An 8,002-nucleotide genomic window follows, 5' to 3' on the forward strand; every position below is an offset into this window, starting at 1 on the left:
CAGATCTCTAATTATTTAAAAACCAAAAAAATAAAGCAGCAGTCAAAGTGGCATGTACGCGTAACCTAATATATATTTTTTTTACATTAAAAGATCGCCGTCTTCCTCGTCGCACTTACGACATTTGCATATGTTATCTTTGTTAAACTCACGGAAGGAATATAATGAACCGGTCACCCGTCCAAGTGCTGACCGCTGCCCGCGTGGCTTACCTTCGGTGATCGAACGACAACCTTTACCGTTTGACGAGTTTTTATTCTGCAATTGTTTACAATTAATCGACAAAAAAAATTGTTTTCTTAATTATCTAGTACTTAAAGCTATGAATCTACATTATACGGGTCTGTGCATGTTTCCGAATACCTGCACGAAAAACAAATCGGTTCGGTGGTTGCTATGGATTTCAAAAAAAAACAAAAAGTGTTGGGGGGCAACGGCACGCGGTGTTCCCAAGCGGTCACCCATCCAAGTACTGACCGCGCCCGACGTTGCTTAACTTCGGTGATCGGACGAGAACCGGTGCTTTTCAACGTGGTATGGCCGTTGCCGTGGTGTTTAGGTGTGATCGTTGGTGTAAAATATATTGCTTTTAACATTCCGATGCACGAATATGAACATCAAAACGCGATGCGTTTCGTTTCCGTATGCACTTACCCTCTGACGACCGACGTCGGACCGAACTAACGGGAAATCCCACAACAACCACCACGTCACGCTCTAACGACAAGAGAGACTACTAGACGGACTGGCGATCTCCCGCGTCGCACATTTTTCGACCGCCGGCGGCGGTGGAAAATCCAGAATTTCACCCCACCTACCGCGCTGCTTGCTCCGACGACGACGAGATTCCCACATTTGGATCGACCGAAATATGTAAGTAATATCAGGAAGTTCCGATTTTCGAGAGGAGACCTGTGTTTCTATTTACCTATCTATAATAATTATCGTTATAATCATCATATCATTATTATTATTATTAACATTATTATTTATTACCATTATTATTATTATTATTATTATTTATCGTCCCTCGGATTCGGCGATCTTCGAAAATCCAAGTTGGACCGTTAGACATTCGAACGCGGTGTGCGTGGCTGACGAGTTGTTATTTTTGGCGTTTTTTCTTCGATCTTCACCCCGACTTCGGACGACGCAGGTCGGACACGAAATTACGAAGAGAGAAAGACGGAAGAAAGGAAGAAAACCTGAAGATCCGTCGAAGAAAATATCGGAAAACTCGTAGGTGCGGCATCGGTCGGACGATGAAGACCGTCTCCTTTCGGATGATCCTCTCGACGGACTTTCGGCCGTCCCGAAGGGTCCGGACGGCAACGGGACCCGTCGTCGACTCGTCCCGTTTCAACTTCCGCCGAAAACGATCGACCTGAACGTCGGAGAGGCGGTTCGCGGCATCCTGTTGTCGGAATTGCCTCGGTTCGAACACCAGGTCCTTTCTGTGCTTCGACCGTTTCGGAAGCGTTTGGCGACGCGAAGATGTCGTAAAATCGAGAAGGTGGCGCGGTATTCCGGGAAGAGATGGACCAATATTTCGGCGAACGAAATATGGATTCCCGGAATCGACGCGTCTACCCCGCACCGCCGACGTAAACCGTCGGTCCCGAATCGAAACCGTGACGACCCGGATTTAGGGCTGGTGGTTGGAGGGGCGTGTACCTGATTCGAAACCCACCGACGTTCCGAGACGAACTTCGCTATCTCCAGGGAAACTTCGGAAACCGAGTTCGGCCAGCTTGATCACACGGTGGCGATGGTGATCGAGGAAAGAGGACGATGCCATCACGCGGGCAACGATTCCGAGGCCTGCAATTTCTTCGACGGCGGACGCGGTGCGCGTTCAGTCTTCCGTCCGCAGTGGCGACTATTTTATAAAGACTTAGAAAATTTTTTTGTTCAATTCTCGTTCACGAGGTGCTCGAAGTGTACGTGTGTGAGCAAGTGTTTTTTCAATAATTATTATTAACTTTTAACGTTTTAACGTGAAAGATGGCCGACGTCGAAAATCAAACAGCATCATCGGTCACCACCGGTTCCGCTGCCACCCCTCAATCCCACGCGAAGAAAGAGAAAAAAGCGAAAAATCCCAGGGCGAAACCGTCCCATCCTCCGACATCCGAGATGGTAAACAACGCCATCAAGGGACTCAAGGAACGCGGAGGATCGTCTCTTCAGGCCATCAAGAAGTTCGTCGCCGCAAATTACAAAGTCGACGCCGAAAAGGTCGCCCCTTTCATCAAGAAATATCTGAAAGGCGCCGTGGCGTCGGGATCTCTGGTTCAGACGAAAGGTAAGGGCGCGTCGGGTTCGTTCAAGCTCGCCTCGTCCACCTCCGGTGGTGCCAAAGTCGCCTCCGCCTCCGACAAGAGGAAACCCGCTTCGTCCGCCGCATCCAAGACGAAAAAATCATCCGCCAAACGTACCGCCGTCGCGACGACTTCCGACAAGGCTTCCTCGAAGACAGCCAAAAAACAAGCCTCCCCCAAAGCGAAGAAGACTGCTGCCGAAAAGAAGAGCGCCGTCGCTGCCTCCGCCGCCGCAGCGAAAGCCAAGAAATCGGCCGCCTCCTCGGCAGAAAAGAAAACTAGAGCCGCCCCGAAACCCCGATCGCCTTCCAAAGCGAAGAAATCTAACAAGGCTGGTCCGACTAAAAAACCCAAAGCACCCAAACCCAAGACAGCCAAAGCCATTCCTGTCAAGGTGAAAAAGGCCGCTTCGCCGAAGAGGAAAAAGTGAGAAACGTGGATGGATACTCGACTCATGTTCGTTCGGCTGTGCCTCGTTCCGACGTCATCATCGTACTACCGGCAACGGGGCACGCACAAATGGCCCTTTTCAGGGCCACACGATAATCTACGACGAAAAAAAGAAATAAAACTATCCTTACGGCGAAACCAAATAAAATAGATAGCATCAGCTGGCAGGTAGGTGATGACAGGATGCAATAAAATTTTACGAACGACCGCAACCCAACCCGAATCGAGAGGACCGACCGATTATTGACATTTTTATTTTATTCATTTCCGGTTGAAGGGCGATATATTTTTTTTTTTGCCTGTAAAGTTTGAGGTTCTGAAAAGAACCGATTTTTTTGTTATAAAATTCGTGTTTCGTGTTGTTCTTCCGAAACACGATGTGGAAAAATTTAAGCGCGTTCACCCCGAATACGTCTGGCAAGTTGGATGTCCTTTGGCATGATGGTTACACGTTTGGCGTGGATGGCGCACAAATTCGTGTCCTCGAACAGACCGACCAAGTAAGCTTCGCTCGCTTCCTGGAGGGCCATCACGGCGGAGCTTTGGAAGCGCAAATCGGTTTTGAAATCCTGAGCGATCTCCCTCACCAAACGTTGAAAGGGAAGCTTGCGGATGAGCAACTCGGTACTTTTCTGGTAACGACGGATCTCACGCAGAGCCACGGTACCAGGTCTGTAACGGTGGGGCTTCTTGACGCCGCCAGTGGCGGGAGCGCTTTTCCTGGCCGCTTTGGTAGCCAGTTGTTTCCTGGGGGCTTTTCCTCCGGTGGACTTGCGTGCGGTCTGCTTGGTCCTGGCCATTTCGAATGAAACGAATGAAAAACAAAACTGACAATTATTAAAATCGACTCTGACGATCGTTAGACGTGCACGCGTCGAAAGGTAAACGGGTACTAAAAATTCCGCCATATTAAATTGTACTTTTATACGTGAACAAAGTCAACGGCTGACTTCGTCGATTGGTCGATGGTGAACCGTTGAATCTATATAAGGCTCCGTTAGTTGAAATTTTGCGGTAGTTGACTTCCTAGGGACGAGGTGTGCAGGTATTTTGTGTCAGTTGAAATAATCTGAAAAGATGACCGGTCGCGGTAAAGGAGGCAAAGGATTGGGAAAAGGAGGAGCGAAGCGTCATCGCAAAGTCCTGCGTGACAACATCCAGGGCATCACGAAACCCGCTATCAGAAGATTGGCTCGTCGTGGCGGCGTGAAACGTATTTCCGGTTTGATCTACGAAGAAACTCGCGGAGTCCTGAAAGTGTTCTTGGAAAATGTCATCCGAGATGCCGTCACCTACACGGAACACGCCAAACGTAAAACCGTGACAGCGATGGACGTCGTCTACGCTTTGAAACGTCAAGGACGCACCCTCTACGGTTTCGGAGGTTAATTTCCTGGCGCTCTTCACCGTTCGAGAAAACCAGAATAAAATACGAAATACAAAATCGGTTCTTTTCAGAACCACAAAATAAAAATAAGAGGAAAAAAAAGAAACATGATGTTCTTTCGAGAAACAACGGACAATTATTACTAACTGACTACCTGATAAATGTACCAAGATCGTAAACACCCCTTGCTTTCCTTTTGGCATTGCAGTCGTAAATGATAATAATACAAAAAGAAAAGATGCATCGGTCATTTTACGAAAAAAAAAAGCTATAGTGGCCCTGAGAAGGGCCGATATTTTGAGTTTTCGCCACGGAGATGGATCGATCGTTCGTTTAAGGTTTCTTCTCGGTTTTTTTGGGTAAAAGTACGGCCTGAATGTTGGGTAAGACACCGCCTTGGGCGATCGTAACTCCGGACAGGAGTTTGTTCAATTCCTCGTCGTTTCTGATGGCCAGCTGCAGATGACGCGGTATAATACGTGTCTTCTTGTTGTCACGGGCAGCGTTTCCTGCCAATTCTAGAACTTCGGCGGCTAAGTACTCCATGACGGCGGCCAAATAGACGGGAGCTCCTGCACCGACGCGTTCCGCGTAATTTCCTTTTCTGAGAAGACGATGTATCCTACCCACCGGAAACTGGAGACCGGCACGGCTCGAACGGGATTTCGCTTTTCCCTTCACTTTACCTCCTTTACCGCGACCTGACATTTTAAGTTCGTTCGTTAGACACCACGAGAAGTAATAAAACTGACGGACGGGACTCGTCGATTGTAAAAGCTGGTAGCTGTGCTTCGAATTTATAGCCTCCGTGATAGGAGAATAGGACGTGACGATTGGTGGGAGCCCGTTTTCAGGTGGGGTTCTGGTGAACACACTACCTATCAGAAAGGTGGTGGTGCAAAGTTAACGCACGCACACGAGTCAGAGCAGTTCGCGAGTTTGTTGAATCGAATTGAATTGAAAAATGCCGCCGAAGACAAGTGGTAAGGCAGCCAAGAAGGCCGGGAAAGCTCAGAAGAACATTTCCAAGAGCGACAAAAAAAAGAAGCGCAGGAGGAAGGAGAGCTATGCCATCTACATCTACAAGGTGTTGAAACAAGTCCATCCCGACACCGGTATCTCTAGTAAGGCTATGAGCATAATGAACAGTTTCGTGAACGACATCTTCGAACGTATCGCCGCTGAAGCTTCCCGTCTGGCACACTACAACAAACGTTCGACGATCACCAGCAGAGAAATTCAAACTGCCGTGCGTCTGTTGTTGCCCGGTGAGTTGGCCAAGCACGCCGTCTCCGAAGGTACCAAAGCCGTCACCAAGTACACCAGTTCGAAATAGATGTTTTTCGTTTTCGACACATTTATAAACGGTTCTTTTCAGAACCACAAAAACTCTCGAACAAAAAAGAAAAAGACGTGAAACAGCGATTTTTAATTAACTTTTATTATGTCATTATTATTATTATTAGGTTTCATGCATTATCGGTATTTTGCACCCATGCCTATCCAACTTGTAGTTATGTGGTTATTGTATTCGAAATAATTTAGTTGATTGAGGTTATGTTATGAATAAATTTCTATTTTGCCAGAATACAACTCTTCGGAAGAAGAAATCAAATAAACAATCGTACATCTGCTGAACAACCTAGTTGATGGTTGATGGATTTGCATTACCCAGCATATAGCCTAAATGTTCATCTTTAGTGAAATTAAAATTACTTAGCTTTTTTAAGAAAGAAAAAATTAGAACGAATTCTCATCGAAAAAACCGCGATTCCTACAAATGATACAGATGGTTTTGTAGTCGCGTATGTTATTGAATACAATGAGCCGACATTTTTCCGACTCTTTGTTTCATCGAAAACGTTGTTGACATTAGCAAGGAACGTTAAGGATTCCCTGAAACAGACAATTTCACTGTTTTGGAATAGCAGTATGTGCAAATGAGAGGACAGAAGACTTTGAAAAAAGGAGTGAACAAAACTGTACTTTAGTACAGAATGTTATGTTTATTTTAATTTCAATTGTTCCTGTTTTAATGAGATTTTTTATGTTCCTAAATCATTTTCTATTTTTTTTTTCATTAGAGAAGAGTTATTGTCGAGTTATTATCTCTACCTAGCATAAAAATTAAAATACTTTGCAACATTACGTTATTATACATTGCATATCTGACATAAAATACTTGCAAAAATTACTTAGCTAATTAATATTACGCATGACAACTCACATTATTTACTTTGCAAAACATTATAGAATACATAACAGATAATTGTGACCCTGTGTATTGTTCATTGGAATTAAAATAAAAAAAACGTGATTTCGTCAATCGCCGTTATTTGCGACTTCAGGCAACTGTCGCTAAGAGCTATTTTTGTTTCTCCGTTCAATTTCCCGATAAAATCGTCGACTTAGTTATTAACTAAGTTCTTCAGTTAGGTGGTATCAACAATACCACAATAGCCATGTTGCCGGAGTTTTTTGATAAAAGACTTGCTAGTTGGAATACAGAAAATATTTACCAAACACCTATTCACGATAATAAACCGGGGCACTATTGTGGGTTTTCGGTTGGTTTTATATTATATTAGGTACTCACCCTTCGTAACGTGTCTCCACGAAAAAACGTCACTTTCACACTAACCACCTTTCGTTTTAACTCTCGCGACGATAACTGAAATGTTGACGCGCGCCGGACAGATTCACGGACATACAACCACCCACCCACCCCGCGCCCCGGTTTCCGTCTGGACTGGTTCTGTCGTCCGAGTGAGTGCCAAAAATTAGCGTTCGTCTATTAAATGATTGTCGGATGATGATTATTGACGGACACTTTTATCGCACCCGATCACACTTTAGTTACTACCTACGTTTAGTATCGACGACGCATCGTTTCGATTATTGAAATTCGAATTGAATTTTTTTTTTTTCTAGTTTTCGACGTAGATTCGCGTGACACAAATATTATGAGCCTTTTTGGATCGATTTCGTGTGCATCACGCCATTTCTACGGGCGAACGTGAATGTGTGATGTTGACGTGATGGAAGCAACGTTTAGGCAATCCGCATTACGTATTACTATCAATTATATTTTAAACGAATGAAAACTTCAATTCAGAAGTGTGATAATCCCGATCCATTCAAGTTTTGTTAATTTTAGATTAAAAATGCGTGAGTATTGTACTATTGCTAACGATGCCAAAACATCGCATATTCAATGTAAAAAGAACAAGAGCAACGGGCCATTAAGTTAATTTAAAAATAACTCGTACCGGATAAGTCGAATACGTATCCAGGGAAAATTTATTAATTTTAAAATTGACCGGCGGAAACAGGTTCTCGCCTCCCACCACTTTTGTGTAGCGGCCGCCAAATCAATTTTGTTTTTATATAATTGATTCAAAAAATTGAAATTCACGCATAGTTATCTGTGCCTGAAGTGGGTCATTTTCATTGCATTGTTAGTAAGATCGAAACCATAGAAACCATACAAAACGCATACGACTATTTCTGTTTTTCATTTCACGCACTGTTTTTTATTAGTTACCTAGCAACATGGTCACTGCATTGAAACTTCAGAGTTCCTTCAAAAATTTGAATTTTTAATTTCAATTTTTTGAATCAATGATTTAATATAAAAATAACTATTGTGGAAAACAGCAAAAAATAAAATAATACCACTAATTGGCGGCTGGTCAGGATAGACCTAACGTTCGAAATTTAGAAAAATATTTTTTTTATTTTAATACTGTTACTTTTCTAATGAAGTGCGAAATAAGTTGTGCCCCATAGCTATCTTTTTTATTTTTCACTACGACAATTACAAAGTGTTGATATTCACAACTTT

General features: G+C 43.9%; 1 non-coding gene across 1 annotated transcript; it reads right to left on the minus strand.

Annotated features, from left to right (window-relative positions):
* Positions 1 to 428: 428 nt before the first annotated feature.
* On the minus strand, positions 429 to 548 carry LOC138140738 (5S ribosomal RNA). The gene has a single exon (XR_011162733.1). It is a non-coding gene; the product is annotated as a 5S ribosomal RNA (ribosomal RNA).
* Positions 549 to 8,002: the final 7,454 nt, after the last annotated feature.

This window comes from Tenebrio molitor, unplaced genomic scaffold (assembly GCF_963966145.1).
Source record: "Tenebrio molitor unplaced genomic scaffold, icTenMoli1.1 SCAFFOLD_190, whole genome shotgun sequence".
Classification (NCBI taxonomy): domain Eukaryota; kingdom Metazoa; phylum Arthropoda; class Insecta; order Coleoptera; family Tenebrionidae; genus Tenebrio; species Tenebrio molitor.